Source organism: Corvus cornix, chromosome 2, assembly GCF_000738735.6.
Source record: "Corvus cornix cornix isolate S_Up_H32 chromosome 2, ASM73873v5, whole genome shotgun sequence".
In the NCBI taxonomy this organism is placed as follows: domain Eukaryota; kingdom Metazoa; phylum Chordata; class Aves; order Passeriformes; family Corvidae; genus Corvus; species Corvus cornix.
Genome location: NC_046333.1, coordinates 73214224 through 73233849, shown reverse-complemented (window position 1 = coordinate 73233849; position 19626 = coordinate 73214224). Strand labels below are relative to the sequence as shown.

General features: G+C 37.2%; 1 long non-coding RNA gene across 1 annotated transcript in view; it reads right to left on the bottom strand.

The window, feature by feature from the left end:
* Nucleotides 1–2582: 2582 nt before the first annotated feature.
* The window catches only part of LOC104689838, a 97334-nt gene continuing 80290 nt past the window's right edge, over nucleotides 2583–19626 (bottom strand). Inside the window, exon 6 of the long non-coding RNA XR_005601519.1 lies at nucleotides 2583–5752. This is a non-coding gene — a long non-coding RNA (uncharacterized LOC104689838). The remainder of the gene's footprint in view (nucleotides 5753–19626) is intronic.

Sequence of the window (19626 nt, the reverse complement as noted above, 5' to 3'; positions counted from 1 at the left end):
TAATTTCTAGTCCCATGATGGTACACACTGTATTGATTTTTTAAGTGGTCTTAAAATACTTGAGATATATACTTTGGCTGTTATATTTTATCATCAAAATATTTTTAATCTAAATAAAGAAGCTGATCCTCTTTATTATGGATAGGTTCTATTCAAATATATGCCTTTATTATTTAATGCTTGGTTTTAATACCTACTGAATGCACTTGAGTGTTGCATGTTATTTTTTATCCAAAAACTGAGTCATAGGTATACATTTTAAGTATGTACCTGGTTTATAAAGCAAGTGTCAGTCTAAAAATGGAATATGTCACATTTAAAAAAAAAAACAGATAAAGAATCAGGGAAATAACTTTAGCTATAGTCACAGATCAGAGTATAAAAGTTTGTGTTGGTCTCTTATTGAGTAAATAGCTGGTGCAAAATATTTATATAGCAGTATCTTTGACCTCCTCTCATCAAATTTCATCAGGCCAAATAGATTGGATGCTGAAAAAATGATGTCCATACTCATTTTGATGGATTAACATAAGCATTGTTCATAAAGTACAAAATTACTTTAAAATTTATTTTTGTAATGAGCTAGTGAATTTTAGGCTGCCATTTTCACTTTCAGATCTACATTTGGATTTTTTATTTTTTTAATTTCCTCCAGGTTGTCATCAAAATGCCATTTCACATTATCTTTGTGAGTTTTCTATTAAAAGAAGGATCCTTGAGGTCAGTTCATCTTGGTGAAGAAGGGAATACACTCTAATATATAGAGATAATAAGCTGGTGGCACAAATTTTTTCCCTGTGTAATAGCTCTGGAAATATTTACTGACCTAACTTACCTGCTGCAGAATGTAATAAAGAAAAGTTTCCAAAAATATTTTTATTGTCTGAGTCATCTAGAAAGCTTAATTAAAGGAAATCCACTAAGCACACTTTATTCTTCAAAAGGTGATTAAACGTGCTTTCAACTCTGATAATTATGCTATTTAGACCTTTTAACTGTTTAAAGACCTTTCCAAAATAAATTATAACCAAGATATTGTACACCTTGGGGAAAAAAATAAAGCCTTCTGAAAATTGGAAAAAAATAGATTAGTGCTTTTCTAAGTAAATGTGGATTTTTTTCTCCAGCATTCAGGAGGATGCAATCCACAATGCTTATCTTTAGGTGTAATTTTATGTCTAGTTTGTATCCGTGCATCCCAATCTCCTTTTTTTTATTCATTTACATCATACTCATGCTTAAGAGTTCTTATAAGACCTCAAAAGCCTGTTCACAAAAGAGATGACACAGAACCTGAGATTATGAACCCATTTCAGACTCTAATGAAGTCAATGAAAAGCATCTTGGTGACCACAGCTGACTTTGAACGAGTGCCTAATGCAGTTGGGATGTACTATCTAGGAAGCATAAAATTTTAAACTTAAAATAAAAAGGTTGTGGAACATTAAACATCAGGGTGACTTATGTCTGCCAAAAAAAGCCAAGGTGCACTGTGAAAAGTACCTTATTTGATATATTTGCTGACTTGTATTTAAACAGTCTGTGAAAGCCTCTGTAAGTCAATAAAGAAAGGAAAATAACTGAGCTCCTGGTACAAAGCATGTAATGAGAATGAGACTTTAACTACCAGACAGTCAAGGTCTGATCCAATTCTCATCAAAATCAATATGAAATGTAACTCTTATCTTATAATTTCCTTTGTTGAATGATGAGGTCTGCAGAGCTACAGCAATAAAGTTTTGCTAATGATGTTGGAGACAAGACTGTCAGTTAACGTCTGTGAATTTGGGCGCCACGGTCTGCAGCAACAGCTGACACACATTCAGAAATTTCTAGACAACCTTACAGGGATCAAAAAATAATAGGTTAAATAGAACTTTTATAATTTGTGAGAATCAATTTGATGAAAACAAAACCTTAAATGCCAATTATTTGTGGGGTTTTTTTGCTTAATAATCTCAGCTTGCAACAAGCGTGCTCTCTGGACCAACAGAGAAAATTGTTGCAGACAAGGACAGTTTTTTCCACTGAAATATGCTTTGGAGTCACAGACTACTGTTACTACCTGAATGTCAACTGAAGAAGAAAGGTGATACTGCAATATGCTCAGGTGAAAAGAAACAACTTTCACAAACAATGAGATCCTGAAGTGATCTTGTCTGCAAAATAAAGTAATGATTTGTTGTAACTAGATTTTAAATTATTAGAAATAAGGGTAAATATGAATGTGGGTAAATATGAATCTACATGGCTGTCTAACTCAGATAGCTCTGAATGTGTCTCAAAAGACTCCTCTTCATGAAATCTCTACAAAACTAAGTTTACAAACCCTTGAGTATGGAGATGAGAAAATATTTCTCTACATAAAAAGTTTCTGAATCTCTTTTATGTTCTCTTACTTGTAGAACAGTCCTCTGACCTACTCAAGATCTCTCAAAGCATATGATAAAGCTAAAACATTTCCTCATCTGAACTAAGAAATGTAGTTTTTTGAGATATTGCAACTGAGACTCGGTTTATTTTTTATTTATGCTGAAAAGCTAAGTATACAGGTAGAGCAAAGAATTACTTCCAGTCTTCTGCAAAATTCAGCATTAATTTTATTTTGAAGATAAATTAATTTCCAGGTATCAACTTTTAGGACAGTATGCAGGTACACCACCAAATCAGATCTAGGCTAAAGATGGGAAGAATAATTTTGGTTACCTTTTTTGCAAGGAGCTTTTTTTTTTTTTAATAAGAATTGAAATATTGAGTGTAGTTTTCATTCTAGAAAATCTAGTTTTGTGTGTAAAACCAGCTGATTTTCTTCCCACTGTATAAAAAACAATTTAAATTCACTTTCTTAATCATTAGGTAACCATATTCTTGTCCTTGTTTCTCTTTACTGGCATTGCTCTACTTAATTGCCTATGAAAATAGATAAATAATCAGAGTAACATAAATATCTTTCTTTAGTCAGAGTTACCCAATTTGAGTCATTTGGTATGTTTATGTTTAGATCTGGTTCTCTTTATTGTTTCAACCCTATGTGGGCACCTCATCTTTTCAGGCTTGTATCAGTGATGACAGGCTCCCCGAGTGAAAAGCCTAATCTTCAATCCAGCATAATTCTTCCACTGCTTGAATGATCTGACAATTTTTCTGCAGCAATGTAATTAAACTGAAGCTGAGAAAGAGGAAGTATGTTTTAGAAAATCAGAAAACACTGGTTTCAGAACAAAAAGAAGCATGTAAGTGGACAAACACTAAAACATACCTTGATATTTCTGAACAGCTTTTTTCTGTAGTTGGAAAACTCATAAAGCATTGTATATCCATCCCAGGACTACTGATCTACCAATAAATTGTCGGCTTTTCTATGCAGAACCTCTATTAAGTGGATCATGTATGCTGTGGTTTTGAGTTTGTATCACACTCAAGTAAAGATTGTGAAAAAAAAATGTGGGTCACATTTGGCAGATGATGCCTACATTTTCATGAATTTTAATGGCAGTAATACCAGTAAAAATGAGTGAACATACATTGTAAAATAAAATGGCAAGGACCTATTAAGCTTTCACAATAAAATAAATTAAAAAAAATAAAACAAAGCACCACCAACAAAGAGTCTTTTGGACAAAAGTGAATTACAAGCATCTTTCAAAGTCCTGAGGTCACAGAGACCTCTTTCCCATGGCACCTCTTAATGTTTTTTTTTAAAGTATTTATCCTGAATTTGAATTTTTTTAATTGATTTTTGAAGTATTTGAGAATTGAGAATTGAGAATTACTCATCCGTCTTTTGATTTATTTTTATAGTTTGAAGGGATTATTATCTGCAATACTGTCACATGTTTGAATTGCACGTGTGAGCATGTGAAAGCTCTCAAGATGCTTGATGACAGTTCCTGAATATTTATTTGTCTTTGATTGTCCCTCTCCTTGCTTCAGTGGTATTCATGCTTATAGAAAAGGCCTGGATTGGGTCACCAGTTATGAGTGTGTAACTGGTGTGTAATTGGTTTGTGTGCGTGTGCACTCGTGTTTACACCCCTGCTTGGGACAGTGCATACACTTACTGGGTGTGGTGGGTTGACCCTGGCTGGATACCAGGTGCCCTCCAAAGCCACTCTATCACCCCCCTCCACAGCTGGACAGGGGAGAGAAAACGTAACAAAAGGTCCATGGGTTGGGATAAGGGCAGGGAGGGATCACTCATCTATTACTGTGATGGGCAAAACAGACTTAGCTTGGGAAAATGAGTTGAATTTATTACCAATCAAAATTAGACCAGGATCATAAGAAGTATAACAAATCTTAATAACACCTTCACCCCACTTCTCCCTCTTTCCTCAGCTGAACTTTATTCCCGGTTCTCTAACTCCTTCAACCGCATGGTGTATGGAGACAGTCAGTGGGGGTTATGGTCAGTTCATCACAGGTTGTTTCTGCCTCTGCTCCCTTCTCGGGGAGAGGAGTCCTTTACCTGCTTCACCATCTCTCACAGGAGACAGTCCTCCACTTCTCCAGTGTGAGTCCTTCCCACAGGCTACAGTTCTTCAGGACCAGCTCTGTTGTGGGTGTCTTTCCATGGGGTACAGTCCTTCAGGAACAGGCTCCAGCACTGGTCCTCAGAGGGGCAAAATTCCTTCCAGGAAACCTGATCCAAGGTGGTTTTCTCTCTTCATGGTTCTGCAAATCCTGCCAAGAGCCTGTTCCAGGTTTCCCACGGAGTCACATCTGGTTTTTGGGCATCTAAAACCCTGGTCCAGAATGGGGCTCCTCCATGGGCTGCATATGGATCTCTGTACCACTGACTCCCAGGGGCTGCAAGGCTGCAGCTCCTTCACCATGGTCTTCACCATGGGCTGCAGGGTAATCTCAGTTCTGCCTCATTCAGCACCCCCAACCCCCCCACTTCTGCACGGACCTTGGATCTTGCAGAGTTGTTCTTCTCACATGTTCGCACTCACCTCTTCTCTGGCTGCAACTGCATCTGCGCAATAACTTTTCTTCCTTCTTAAATTTGTTATCCCAGAGGCTTTACTATCATCACTGTTTGGCTTGGCCTTGTACAGCAACAGGTCAATGCCTGCAGGCATTGGCTCTGTTGGAGATGGAGGAAGCTTCTGCCAGCTTCTCAGAGAAGCCATCCCTGTAGCCTCCCCATCTCACTATTGAAACCTGGCCATGCAAAACCAACACAATGGGAAGTTTTAGTTTTGCAGTATAAAATCCTTCAAAGAAACCGAGTCCCTTAGCTAAGAGATGGGTATATTATTGTTAACTTACAGATTCTAAAATAAGCATTTTTTGGTACACACTGTGTATCAAGTGGCACTTGCAGAATGAAAGCTGGACAAAAGGAGGAGTGTAGAGTAGAAAAAAGGGGTGAGCTGTGAGATTCCTTATTGTCTTTGCCTCTTCACATCTGGGCTACAGTCCCTCTGCCCCTGTCTTGCTCACTGTTAAGTGCTATGTGTATTAGTGAGGTATAGAAACCTGTCAAAGATGCTGAATACAATAATAGAGCTAGAGATTCATAATTGCAGTAGTAGTCTTCAGTGGAAGCTGGGAGCAGTAACGATGTTTTTCGAGGCTTGCTTTTGCCTGACTCATTGAGATTAGTATTGTTAACTAGCAGCAGCACAATTTCAAGGTAGGTGAGAGGGAAGTCAAGTGGTCTAGAAATATGGCCTAATGGTTATAACATACTTTTGAAAGTGCAGAGAGGAGAGTTTCAGTTTTCCTTGGTAGTTGTCCCTGTTTTCTAAAAGGAGATGCAAGAGAGAGGAGAGACATAAAATATATTTGAAAGGAATTACATATTTCATAAATGCTAGCAGCTAGGGGACATGGCATTTGGCTTTCTAGTGCTCCCAAGACTAGCTAGATGCTCTAGCTAGCAGAATCACACTTAAGAAGCTTAAAAATATTCCCCTCTGATTGAAAACATTGTCAAGAATTACAGGCCTTAGTCATTCATCCCCGCCAAAACAACTCTTGCTGACAGATTTTGTTTGCCTTTGTAGGGATGACAACATCTTGCTTGAAATCCTGGCAAATGTGTGATTTTTTTTAACCATACTCCTGAGTGTCAAGCCATTCATTAATGTCTTGAAATGTCATTCTACAGAGAGAAAGTTAAACTTTTACAAGAAACAAATCAAGAGTATAGCTGTTCTCAAATTAGTTTTTTCTGCATTATGCCTGATAAAGCATATTGTTCAGCACTATATCTTGAAAAGTATTACACATTTGTCTTTAAGCTGTTTAAAAACATCAGTTTTCTTCCCTCTTCTCTTTCTGTCCTTTTCTGTACTTTTCCAAATATCTCTGAAATTTTCTTTGCTGTCTCAGTGCACACCAATGCAACATCAATTTGATGTTATTATCAAAGTCTTGGAAATAAAAGCTGCAGCAAGCTGTTCACTGGAGATTTGATCTTTGACAAATAAGCTTGTGTCAGTGCATCTGAAAAACCCTGAGTCCATACCTCTTTTCCTCCCAATAGGGTCTTGGCAGGGATGCAATTAAAAAAAAGAAAATCAATCTGTTCTTTGCTGTCTTATTTCTGAAGAATGGCATTGAGCTGCCAGGGCATGAAGATGTGGGATTGTAAATACAGAGACATCCTGATGTATTCCACTTTCCTCTCTGGTCTCTAAATGAGTCTGATTTATCAAAGCATTAGAATGAGAGGGAGGAAAGGCTGAGATAAAGGGCAGTGGATTCTTTTGGCTGACTTCTGATAATTCAAAGGATGTTGTGCACTGTTTCAAAATTAAACCATAAAAAAAGCTTACACCCACGAGGGATCAGTTATTTTTTGATTTTCAGAAGGGCTGAACATCTATCACTAGGTAGAAATCCTCAGGAGTTATAGAATCTGTGACAATCATATATTTTAATTTTTTTTTTCCTTCTAAATGTGAGTTTTGGAATACAAGTGTCAAAAAATGTTAGGTTGAAATTGATTTTGAGATTCATGAATTAGGTCAGTTGTGACATCCCCAAACCTAAGAAGTACTTTTGTTCCCAGAGCAATATTCTCATATCCACATTGCATAACTTTTACCCCTTTAGTATTCCTTCTGATGTCACTGATACTCTTTGCCTTTGGAAACTCCAACAACTGTTCAAGTTTCTGTAGAACTATGACTTTTGATTTCATAAGAAATTCCACATTCATCTACAAGTTTCAGTGCAGAAAATCAAAACCATCAACAAGATGTACTAAATATGCAGGTGAATTTCCTAGTGGACATACTGTGATTTAAAAATTGCCATTTTACAGTTTTTTAAAAAATCCCAAACACTCACAAGACTATTTTTAACATCAGCAGCTAACCATCCATAACCCACTCTTGGGGCTGTGTTTCTTCAACTTCCTGAACATCTTTGGGTTCAGAATCAAGACTTTGCAGGCTGGCCCATGTGAGAGACTGAAATGTTAATGGTTAATGATTCAAACAATTGGCCACTGACAAAAGCAGCAGGTGCTTTGCTGAGGCCAGGTTTGCAACCCCCAACCAAAGAAGAGGGTTTTGGATGCGTGGTGGCAAAAGCTCTGATCTCCATAAGAACAGTCCAGGTGCAGAGGCCGTGTGCATCCACCACCAGAGGATGACCAGGACAAACCAATCTTTGCTTAGCAACAGGCAGGTTTTTAAACCAGATAAGGGAAAAGGCTGGCAAAAAGCAGATCCTGTGAGGTGGGATAATGCTTTTCATCATGCTAATGTCCTCCCTTCGGTTAAGGCCCACCCCCTCTCCCTCTTCCCCCAGGAGGTATTGGGACATGCACATGTAGGCCTGAGGGTATTCATCTCTTCTGATAAGGCATAACTGGCTTAATTACACAGGCTTGAGAAACAGCTGTTATATCTTACAAAGGGTTATAAACCATCAAAGACCCTCAAAGTGCCCCCAGATTCATATCTGTGGCTTTCCAGCAGAAGACTCTGCATGATCCAGAGTGTCACATCAGACAGTGTAAAACCCCCCTCCCAGGGGAGGTACCTGGACTTTCCCACCTGAACCTGAATGCATATTAATCTATCAAATCTTTTATTTGTGGCTTCCCCCACTCTTATTCTTTCTTTCTCTTACTATCTTCTCCTTATGCATTTTCTTAAGTGTATCTATTAATAAGAACCTTAGTTACATTACCTCAGTGGGGCTTGAAACAGCCGATCACTACAAGTTTAAAGCAAAGCACCATTCCTACTAAGCATAGTTACTGCTTTTCAAGAGGATAATAATTTTTCTAAGTTTAGTGTTGAAAGAATAAAGAATCTGAAATAAAACTTACTATATTGTCCATATGGTTTCTTTTCAACCCCATTTTATTTAACTGTCCTCTTTGTTTTTTCTTTTATATTGCAGAACATTATATGGCAGCACAGCGCTGCCTAAGAGTTATTGAGTATCTTGGCACAGAGATTTCAGAATGAAATAACTGTAAAAGACTGAAGTTCTCCCTGAGTGTTGCAGCTTGCCAAATGAGAAGTGCCATAGGTTTAAATAACTTTTGTGTCCTACCAACCTTGAGCAAACTCATGAGCTGTTATAGCCAAGCTCTTCTGCAGTATGCCCTAGGAACGGTGTGGTGGCCCAGATTTTGCACGCTGGTTCCCCTTACCATACACCTCCTTTCTCACTGTGTCCCCCACAGACTTTAGTGAGTACTTTTTGACAGCAGCAGGCCCATCCCCATCCCCTATGAGCTAGCAGAGTGCTTGATGCAAACATGCTCTTGCTGCAGCAGTGGGTGCTGGTGGGGAAGTAGGAAGGGGAAGGTAGAAGGTCCTGTCAATCTCCCTACCCTTCTCCCCTGGAGAGGTGAGAAAGAACTGCTGTGGCAAAGGCACGGCTGCTCTCACTGCTGATTCCTGCATACCCTCACCTAGAAGCACCCATCTCACCTGCAGTGAGGATTTGACTCTTTCTTACTTCTCAAATACTCCATCTGACATAAGAGGTCTCATAGGGTTTTCAACCTCTATACACACTGCAAACACAAGCCTTTTAAAAACTTATCTATTTTATTTTTTTAATTGTTTAAATTTTAACTAAGCTTTTTCACAATTTGAATTCTTATGACAGAAAATGTTTACCAGGCAGGTAGAAAGATTCAAAATCTTTCTAAATTCAACAAAGGTTAAGCTCAAATTTATTTATTTTTATTTTTATGACTTAGCTAGAATGCAACAGCTGGACTAAATTAAAGAGACAAACAAATAGATTATGCAAGGACAAAGTTGCTTGATGTGTCTTATTTTTTCCACTAAAAACACAGTATCTCTGAAGCTTGTAATCTTGCCAGACATTGCCACTAGTATCTGAATTATTTTTGAAGGAGGCATCTGGATGTTTACTGGTAGTTTTCCAAATGACATCTTCAAATATGAAATGTCCTCAGTGTATTTAGGATTGTTTATTTTTTGAAAGCATCATACTTATATATCTTATATATATATATATATTTAAAACTATATGTATAGGTGGTTTATGCATATGTAAGTGTACATATATATATGTATATGTTTATATGTTTGTGTTTATATATCCAAATATATATACATAAACACTTATTTAAGAGAGAGAGAGAGAATTCTGAAAGCTCGGCTTTACTAATATTCATGCATGGTTGGCCAAAACATTAGACAATGCTCTAGCTGTGCCAACTCCTGGTCTACTGCAGCAGTTTGTTCCCTGCAATTAAAATGATAAAACCAGTCATATGCTGAAAATGGTTCAAACCATGAATAAAATTACAAGGCAAATGTAACTAAATTATATAAAACTTTTGTTGTTCAATATCAAATTTCATTTAAATGCTGTAATTAATACAGAATAACATTACAGAACCTTCAATGTAGTCTGAAAATTAGATCAATTAATTATACTTACCTTTTGACACATAGCAAGCGAAGTTCTACATAGTCTAGAAAACAAACTAACATTGTCCTTCTCCTCAGACAGGAAAATATATACCAACAAGGACTCTTTGGTGTCACAGCCTTAGTCAGATCTTCTCATGAGAGTTACAGAAACCCAGTATCCTATAGTACAATCTTTGGGAAAGTCATGACTTTCAAAAATGCAGGTGATCAAAGGACCTCTCAGACCCTCTCAAGTTGGGTCCTATAATCTGGACCAGTGAACATAAGACTTCACCTGGTTTATAGGTTTATGTGAACAAACAATCACATCCTGTCTCACAGGCTCCCAAAGCTGCACAGGTGTAGCTGCATTGGGAGGCAAGCCTGCCCCCAAGACCTAGAAATGACCATGACAAACTTGAACCAGGTTGGTGGCCCCAACACACCACTGAGTATTTCTTCAATGTCTGTCTCCCTAGCTGGGATGTCAGCACAGGGCAAAGAGTAATTTATTCTCATATCTGTGACAGCTGTGTACTGGAGATCCTTTCATTCATGCTTTTGACATGTAAGAGGGAGCTGGAAGCTATCTGGATAGAGAAGGTCTACGACAGTGTTTTATAGAGGCAGCTTGTACACTGTATAATTAATCGCCTCTAGTAATATGAGCATAGGACAAATTTATTCAAGAAGGATTAGCAGTCTGTTGGCAGGACTTTAAATTAAATAATGATACTAAATAACTTGCATTCATATTTTTTCCTGCAGCTGTAGTGTATATTACTATCTGGGTCAGGGACTGCCCTCTGTCCTTGTAGAGTGTCTACACAAGGAGATACCATTCCACCAACTTCTCTAGACATATATCTTCCATTTCTGCAACAAACTGTGTGAGCTCAAAGTTGATTTTTTGTACTCACAGAGCTCTGAAGTTCAATGAAAAAAAATACTAATCAGACTGGAGATATCAAGAAAAAGTTTCATGCTCTGTGCCATTAATCATTATTGCTCATTTTCCTCCATGGCAAAGTTACTGTAAAATTTGAAGATAAATATTTAATCTAAGTTCCTGTAAATAAAAATACAATGCATTTATAAATTAATGTTTGTTAAATTAGACTCATAAAAATTGGCCTGATGGTTCTGACCCACAGCCAATATTCTGTCTGACAGTGGCTTGTAGCAAGATAAAAGAAACCCTTAAGTAAACAGCTGTGAAATAATATGTGCACATTAAATCAGTTCCTCATATCTCCCAGTCAGTAACTGACTTAAATGCAGTAGCATGATGTGTAAAATTAGTTTTGTTATTTGGAAAACGATCATGCATAATAAGAGGTTCTAAGCCTAGTGTCAATTGTTTTATGGTTTAATGACAGCTTTCAATTGCTTTAATGGTTCCATCTTCAACATTCTGATTTATCGAACTCCATTTTGCGGTTTCTTCAGGACATGTTTTTATAGTGCTTCTCATTGGCTCCAGTTAGGCCCTGAATCTATGTTACGGTTCAGGAAATGTAGGCAAATTCCTATCTTCCAGTGAATTTTTGCTAAGCTGAATCTATGCTCTGCGTTTTAAGCAGGATCCCTTTTTCTTTCCCCTCATCACATTCACCTTCATCATGACCTTAAAATGGATGAATGAACCAATGACCCCTTTGGCATTACTAGCACAGGTACAGGGACGTGAAATGTGTGTCTTGTGAGCATGATATAGAAATTATGATGGTGTATCTTGCTAACTATATCTAGAAGAAATTATAAATAAACCAGAATTATTTGTTCTGATTTTTGCTAGCTTGCATAAGTTATTCAAGAGGATTAATGAAAAAGTCTTTCACATAAATCAATACTGTTAGTAAACATTGCCCTTTGTGGGGCTCCTGTTGTAACATCAGGCTTGCTTGGATCAAACCTGTAGCACAAAAGACCAGATTCAATATGGAGGCATCAGAAAAGCCTACAGTAAAATGAAACTCTGAAAGGAAGGTTAATCAGAAGTTTGTAGGACTCAGCACAAGTCAGTGCTCTATGCAATCATTTGAAGAAGTAAAACTTCCTCCAGTACTATTTGTACTGAGGAGGCTGCTAAGAAAACAGGGATTTCAGAAGACTCCTTCAGACCAGCAAATGAGAACTGGAATATGAAAGGCAAAATGATGATACTTTGACCCAGTCAACTAGATAGGTAATATGAGAAGAAAGATCCCAGATCAAAAGACATGAGGAAGACAGAGTTAAGTTTGGCTCAACACGTCACAGCATCAAGAAGCCACTAATGAAGACACAGTTGAGAGTGACACTAGAATTAAGAGTCAGAAAATTGATGACTCTGCATCTGAAATTCAGAGAGCTACCAAGAACGTCTTTAACATTGAAATCAAGAATATGATTTACATTATATATGTTTAGCAGATGCATTCAGCCGTATTTTGAGTTGCAAAAGTAATCTGGTGTGATATTGTATGAAGGCTGTACGTGTTTTCAGCAGGTTTTATCAGCTCAGATATGATGTGAGAAGTGCTGTGGTAACATGGCTCTTTCTTTTGCTGTTCATTCTCTTCTGACTGCAGCTTGAACTAGAAACACATTTTGGAAGGTATTTGAGCTCACGTGTTTGGGTGCTACAGATTGTTCTGAAGTGGTATGAAGTGAGTAAAATGTTAGGAATATGTCAGCAATCTAACATGAAGGAGAAAAGTAATTATATTCAATCAATGCTTGGCAGCAATTGGCATGAAGCAATGGGTCATGGTGCCTTCCCATCTACCTTCCAAGCCTGAGCCAGTTGAATGGACAGGCACCTGAGGGGAAAAATGAACAACAAGGAAATTCAAGGAAAAAAGATTTTATATTTGCCTGTGTTTGAAAATTGTGGCTTTAAGCTATTTAGAAAAGAAACAAAAAGCTTTTGGGATCGGTCAGGAAGATAACGGATCTAATGTAGAATTTTTTAAATGGTCATATATTTCTTATTTTGGGGTAATATTTCCTGAATGTCCTAACTGTGCATTTTTCCCCTAGATACCTGTCACTGGACTGATCCTGTAAACAGTCTCTAAAGATAGATAGAAAGGCACCAAAATACAGCAAGACTCATCACTTCAGGCTGACTGCTGCAAAGACTTGACTGAAGATATGTGCCATTATTTTTAATGTAAGTATTAATTATACATAGTTCATAGAATCAGAGAATGTCAGGGGGTTGGAATGGACTTTAAAGATGATCTAGTCTCAACTTCCCCTGCTGTGGGCAGGGACACCTCCCACTATACCAGGTTGCTCAAGGCCTTTTCCAACCTGGCTTTAAACACTGCAAGGGACGGGACATCTACAACCTCCCTGGGCAATGTAATCCTGTGCCACATCACCCTCACAGTAAAGAATTTTTTCCTAATATCTAACATAAATTTCCCCTTTTTCAAATTGCACCATTTCCTTTCCTTTTGATCTCTTGGTCTGAGCTGTCTTCTCAAATGCATAGGTGTTTAAACGGAAAATTTTGTTGATACAGTCTGGTCTGGGTAGTGTACGTTAGGGAATTCTGCTTTCCAGAGGAAGATAAGAGCAAACACCCTTTTGGTTTTGTAAGAAAAAAATGTGTAAGTGTACCTCCTGTTTTACTGATGATATTAATGTAGGTCCTCATACCCTTTAAGGAAATTTCTTCACTAATGAAAAAAATTTGTGTTTCAGCTGAGTCTTTCTGCTAAAACAAAGCAAGATATAGAGAGCAAGAGTAGAGGTTTGGTGTAAGAATCACATCTTCTAATACCAAAGCAAAAAATTTAACAATAGATTACATCAAAGAACTGGCAGTTCTCTCCAATAAAAATGCTAAATACTGTGTTTATTCATCTGAACTTATTTCTTTGGTTACAGAGAATAAAGACTAATCACTGAAGGTTGAAAGTCAGACTAAGAAGAAAGGCGATTATTTTGCTTTTAGAAATTCACAGATTTTCAAACTGTTTTAAAGTTACAGGATCTAATTAGTATCATTCACACTTCATATAATCCTTTGTGGTTACTTCAAAAAGGGCCTCACTTGTTGGTTTTCCATGCCTTTCAGAAAATTCTGGCTGTTATGGAAAAGAGAAAAACTCCTGTTTATACGAAAAAGAAAATACAAAAAGCAGGGAAGAGTATCAAAAAACAGTTTGAAGTCGGGTGGTGGTGATAAAATCAGAAATAAAGTTTAACTAATAAACTGAAATAAGAAGGCAGCTGGAGAAGCAATAAAAAGCAGATGAATATTAGCTGTTGGTAGCTCTATGTACAGTGATTACCTCAAAATAATAAATTAATAAAAAATACAACATTTATAAAATTCTACATTAGATCAATTTTCTTCCTGACTTATCACAAAAACTTTTTATTTCTTTTCTAAAGAGTTTAAAGCCACAATTTTCAAACACAGGCAAATATGCTAACACATACAATTCTGCTGACATATGAAATCAATGTAATTTTTTTTTACAGCAGCACTGTTTGAGAACAGATCCTACTGCCCTGGCACTGTAAAATCATTTGCTTTATGTCATTTGGCTAGAGAGTGGTCTGCTTTCATTTAGTTCAATGGCTGGTGCTGATAGCATCATGTTTAAAATATAGTGCTAAAGATAAAGTCTTTATCACATGTATGTTTGTGCATAAAGGAGTACTTTTCATGATATCTGATTCTGGAAAGAAGCAGGACTACAACAAAAAGAATTCTACAGAATAAAACAGTTTATGTCCAAAAATTAATCTTCCTAGAGAATTTTAACTTGAGCATCTATCTCCCTGTTCAAAATGTCATCTTAAGAGAATTCAGAATTGCTCCAGGCTTCTCAGCCTGCATATGGAGATCCAAGTCTTCATAAAGAAATCTGTTAGATGATCTGCAACATATTCAGCAGATAAATATAAAGCGCTTGCTCTCATCATTGATCTTCCTGACTGGCAGATCATGTGTAAACAGAATGATTCTAGTCTGATGGCTTATTACATATTTACATGAGGATGATCAAGAAGAAAGCTCCCTTTAATTAGATGGTGGGACCCTGTGGGGTCTCCTGCACATTTGATTTCCCCCAGAGCAAGTAATTTAAATCCTATGAATCATTGAAGCTCAGTATGCCTGTTGGGTTTTGACAAGTGTCTCAGTGTCCCACTGAGGCTAAAGCAAATGCAGCTGGAATGTATTTTTTCCCCAAAATGTGAGTGCTGTGCAGCTTTTTATCTACATTTCTAATTCTTTTTTCTAAATATAAGGACCCATAGATAAGACATTCATAGTAAGTAGCTAAAGTGAGACAAATTAGGTGAAAAACAGCACTTTGATATCAATTATAACTTCTTGACACGCTCTTTTAACATGCATTCAATAGTTGCATACAAAGAAATTTGACATTCTAGAGCTTCAGGCCACAGTATTTTCTCATTTGTACTTCTGCAAGTCATTGTATCAGTTCCACCACCTCACAACAAGAAAGACAATGAGGTGGTGGAGCAAGTCCAGAGAAGGGCAGCGAAGCTGGTAAAGAGTCTGGAGAACAAGTCTAATAAAAAGTGGCTGAGGGAGCTGGGGTCGTTCAGCTTGGAGAAAAGGAGCTCAAAGGAGACCTGCTAAGTTTCTGGAAATACCTGAAAGGAGTTTGCGGTGAGGGGGATGTGGCAGTTGAGAGACGGGATGCAGCTCAGTGCAAGCAAAAGTCCAATTTATTGTTTCTGCAGCCTGGCTTATATGCCTTTATAGCCTTTAAACAAAACTTTCCATTCCCTTAGTAAAGAGCACAACATTCACGTTTCCTAGCAACATTAATTAACTATCATCTTGCATTATTTCTCTAAAGCAAGACACAATGTAATATATGACATTCCTTTTACTCAGTCCTTCAAAGACATGTCTGCCACTCCCATGGCTTCTGTCCCACTAAGGTCAAGATATCCATACCTGCAGTACTTTCCGCTTGGCTTCCCAACTGCCTCTCCACAGCGGGGGTCAGTTTCTGCTCTCAGGTAACAAGTGACAGGAAAAGAGAAAATGGCCTCAAAATGGAACAGGGGAGGTTTAGATTGGTTGTTAGGGAAAATGTCTTCATGGAAGGGGTTGCAAATCATTGGAACAGACTGAGAAGGGAAGAGGTGGAGTCATCATTACTGGAGGTGTTCAAAAATTATGGGGATATGGCACTTGAGGACATGATTTAATGATTAACATGGTGGTAGTGCTAGGTTGACAGTTGGACTTGATAATCTTAAAGATCTTTTCTAACCTTAAATATTCTCTTATTCTATGATTGCAAACTTACAGGAGTTACTCAGGACTTACAACAATATAATAGCTGTCCCATTATTAACTTTAAAGGATTTTTTTTTCCCAACAGAGAGAATATATTCAGTAAAATCAGTAACTGTTCTGTTGAGCTAATAATTGAGGGAGAGAAATAGTAAGACTCCCCAGCATATGCAGTGCTACATGGATGTTCACCTTAGAAAGCACTTCAGAAGCACAGTTGATAGGGGAAGAGCAGGTTGTACTGTCTCTGCTGTTGAAGGTCTCTAAGAATACATGAATTAAATTTCTCTGATAATCAACACAGGTAAAGTTAGGACAGAAAAATGAAGTAGATTCCCTCTTGCTATCTTTTTAAAATATTTTTCCATGCTTTATGTGATTAAGCATTACATCAGTCATAGACCTTGAGTATGGATGGGACTTTGAGCAACTTGGTCTTGTGGAAGGTGACACTGCCCAGGGTGGTTGGAACTAGATGAACTTTAAAGTTCTTTCCAATCCGAAAATTTCTATGATTCTTTCCTATGAGAGAAAATCCATAAAGAATAATTTGTGAACTCAAGCAGAGGCCCAGACTGTGAGATTTGTTTAGAACAGCACAGGCGCTATCTGTGCCATTCATCTTAAGGACAAATCACAAGTCAATCATTGTCACAGTTTCCCTTAAATTACCACAGGACTGTCTACACAAGAGCTTAGTTATTAGCCTATAGCTCCCTAAAATGCCATTTCCTTAGAATCTCAAAGAATGTCTTGATTTGGAAATAATCCCAAACAACGTGAGAGACAGAAATGCCTGGAGGTGGCAAAAATAGAGAGAATGAAATGGGGAATGAAACATTAGAGAGTCTAAATCTACTTTTTTCAAGGACACTGGAACAAATAACCAATGAATATTTCAGTAGGCAGAAAGGCAAAAGAAGCCAAATTTTGCAAGAGTGTGTTTCTCAAAGTTGGTCTATTACGCACATTCTCCATTGTCAGTGATGGGTAAACTTGTGTAGTGATTTTCCATAAAAGGGGGCGTTTCTATGTCCTACTTCTCTACAAGATTGCCTGTTTTCTTTAAACTTGAAGGAATTTACTTTTCACTCAGATACCTAATTTGGCTGAAATCTGTAGGATGTAACAGACAGACAGACACACAGGCTGATCATTTGATTGCTCCCTGATGAATTGAGTATGAAGGAAAAAAAAAAATAGGAATTATAGAGTGTGTGACTGTATTAGTAAATGAAATATACCAGTGGCCGTTTCCTGAGATGAACTGACACAAACGGCCCATGTTCACCCCAAAAAACTATCCAAAAGGAGGTACTCATAGGCAAGGAATAGCCACAAAAAAGTGTCTACAATTTGATAATTCTTTAAGCAAGTTTATGCATTGTTTGGGAAAGTTTAGGCCAAAACAATGTCAGGAACCATTTTAGCAGCTGGGTTCCTGTGTGTAGAAATAGCCTTGTCAGAATTTAATTTGTTCATATAGGTATAGGTAGTATTTACTTGATACACACGTCCAAACTTTTTTATGTCTAAGAATTTCTTTGAAAAGTTTTACTTACTATGACTACCATGTCATGCAACTTACTCAACTGTGAAGTTTTTAGGATGCACATATGTCTACAGCTCTCCCTTCTGTTTCATTAATTTTATCAACTTGCTGATGATGGAGCCAGAGGTGCCTTCTGTATGAAATTGTATAGCACAATCTGTGATTGTCAGCCTCTTCTCCAGTTCACTTTGTTGATGTTCTGCCTTAGAAATATCTCCTTATATACAAGCAAACATCAGTTCAGCTGATTTTTTTTCATTCACTGGGATTGCCAGGACACGGAATGTGTCCTCAATAAGTGTCACATTTTTTCCCATTTTTTCAACATGATGATCATGACACAAGTGTGTCACCATTAAAAAAAATTAAAAAATAAAATGAGTGTTCAGGAAAAGTTGAACTCAAAATTTCCCAAGCAAAAATGAGATAGAATAAATAATACAGCTTGATCAGCATTCCATCTAGAAAGCAATTTATAGAAACCAAGAATATTTTCCTAAAAGACAGACTCGATAGAAAAGTTTTTTTTCTCTTTTAACATGAGCAAGGAATGGTTGTCACATTGCCTTTCCATTAGTTTTACCTAAAACCATTTGTGAATGGTAGTAATCATCTGAAAAATTATCAGAAGCTCTTGATAGGAATATTTTGGCACCAGTTAAGGTATAGAAAGCAGTAACTTGAAACATGCTGCACCATGTTTCCAGCTCGTAGAATTTGCCACTGCTCCACTGACTTCCAGAAGCACAGATTAAATAAGGTGTTATTAGTCCAGTAGCACTAAGGTTCTCAAAAAATTGTTAAGATTCATTAATGTTGCTTTGGGACTAATATGTATGAGTTTGATGCACTTATTTTCTTAATTATGGTGACATTCTATGCTTTATCCTTTCTCTAGGAAAATAACCTTAATTAAATAGAAACATAACCAGGTGCTGTGTACGCCTCTTGAAATATGAAGTCACTTTTTCTTGTTCAAAAATATATTAGAGAATTATTTTTCTTTGTAATAACTAGAGAGAAACCAAATTCAATGAGAATCTATAGGAGATATTTCCCTGAGGCTACACAATGCTGATGACTTTTATTTTTTGAACATTTTTTTTCCTGAAGGAAACAGGATGGATGGCATCTGGGCAGCACTGATTTTATACAATCATGTAGCCTAGTCCAGGCTTTTCAATAAATGACCCTGTATGTAAAATGAGGGGAAGTCAGATTTGAGGCTGGCTTGGGGAAGCTTTGAGAAGCAGTAAAGATGACTGGTGGAGACAGCTGGGCAGGACTCTCTAACTGGCTACTTCTCTGCAAGTAGCTTTCTGACATGCATAGGGCCCATAGGAATGGTGATATGTCATAGAAGGGTCCCTGCTTTCTCTGAAATGTGCTGTTGTTGAAATGTCACTGCCTTGTTGAAAAGCCTAGGGAGTTCCAGGGAAACTGCAGAGTTTTCAATAAATGCTTTGATGCTCTGTTTCCTCTCTGTTACTTTCTGGTAGTCTTCAAAAAATGGGACCTGCTACAAAAAAAAGATATGTCAAGGACATGGCAGTGTGGTGATGACTTGCATAGGTTACTTTGAAAAGTGCCATGCTAAAGAGATTCTATCACTCTTGAATGATCTGGGTGGTGTCTCAGCTCTTCTGGACCTAGCAGTTTCCCTGCAGGTGTCAATGGAGTCAGAATTACATTCTCTGGTTTATGTATCACCTACATTGTGCAGTGTTATTGCCTTAAATACTTTCTGGTACATTACAGTATGAAACTTGTGAACATACATGGATTGTCTAAAGTAAAAGAATCAGACACCAATAGCCTCCTTTGTTTTTATATGAACTTATATAAATGCTTTTAATTTTTAAAATTTTCTTCTCTATTTTGGAATAATCACATAATTAAATGAAAATTTTAAAATTAGTCTG